Source organism: Odontomachus brunneus, unplaced genomic scaffold (assembly GCF_010583005.1).
Source record: "Odontomachus brunneus isolate Ranch 3 - 2012 unplaced genomic scaffold, Obru_v1 Obru_scaffold_068, whole genome shotgun sequence".
NCBI classification, from domain to species: Eukaryota; Metazoa; Arthropoda; class Insecta; order Hymenoptera; family Formicidae; genus Odontomachus; species Odontomachus brunneus.
This window is the reverse complement of record NW_022639518.1, coordinates 108,126-109,636: the sequence shown is the minus strand read 5'-3', so window position 1 is coordinate 109,636 and position 1,511 is coordinate 108,126.

The window sequence follows — 1,511 nt, the reverse complement described above, 5'->3', positions numbered from 1 at the left end:
TTCCATTTAAAAAAATTAATGTGACCTTGACCTGACCTTCGCTACGCAACCCAAGGTCAAACTGATGTGATCAGTAAATACATCTTTTTAAACGCCACAACTTTTATCTGAAACATTTTTTTCTAAAATGCTTAGTTTTCGAGATATTTCACCGGTCCGGGACTTTTTGAACACCCTGTATATATATATCCATATTCAGACTTTCATAAGCTACATGAATATATAAAAATATTTTCTGACATATCTAGAATCTTTTACAAATCTCACTTTATATTTTAATATTTAAACAATCAATTCCTAAGTCCTCGGACAAGTTAAAATGTTATTCAGGCAAAATTAAAGTAATAAATTCTCGCAAATTAAGATTCAATAATTAGAACGCGAATCATAAGTTAAGAATGTTAGGTTTCCATCACTGCAATTATTTAAAATAACATTTTGAAAATAAAATTGAAAACAAATATTTTAGAGTAAATGTGCTTAGTAATTCAAGATCGCTCACTAATCCCAAAGCTAACAAAAAAGGAATCATTCAAATCGAATGACAAATAAAGATTTTATGGCAAAAAACTATTCGAAAATAGGATTTAGAAAATCTTTATTAGGCCCATAAGTAAAGTTATTAAAGGAATTTCCTAGCATAATTAAAAATAATTTTATGAAAGAGAACGTAAAACTAAACATCACTGTGCATACAGAATTAAATTTGAACAATTAGTTAATTTTATGTAAATTTGACAAGTTTGGAATTTTTGCCTCTTGCGACTAAAAGTCAGTTGCCATAGATTTTTTAATTAAACTTTTTTATTTATCAACAAACATCAATGAATAAAATCATACATGTCCTAGACCAGAATGCGGACTTATAGAAAAAAAAAAGGAATTAATTATTCCATTTTAACTATTTTTAATAAATTAAAAGGTACCATTTTAAGGCCCATTTCGGCAACATTTTTCAACATAGTGTTTCAAAGTCAAAATTTAATCTGTACAACATAGAGCCAAAATAAAATATTAATTTAGGATAACAAGTAAAAACACACTTTGACAGCAAGAATCACTTAATTCGGATCAATGGTTTATTTTATAAAAATTCGTCAAATTGATACCCTAATTGGTAATAGATTTTATTTTTTTTATAAATTTAACGAATCAACAGTTATTTTCGAAACTTTTTATGCATAATCTAGACCAAATCGCGAATTAATAAACCCAAACAGAATTCAAATCGGACAATTAATATTTAAAGTAAAAAAATAAAAGATGTGTTTTTCAAATACATTTCGACCTAAATTTTAATAATAGAATTTAAAAGTCAACTTTTAGAATAAAGGAACTTTATCGAATTAAATTAAATATTCTAATAATACAACCTATTCCTCATATCGAAATACAATTTGACAGACTTCAGAAAACATAAATAATTTTCGTAATATCCACAATATAAATATATATATTTAAAGCATAAATAAAACAGCAAAATTACGGTACACTATAATTATAAAAACCAT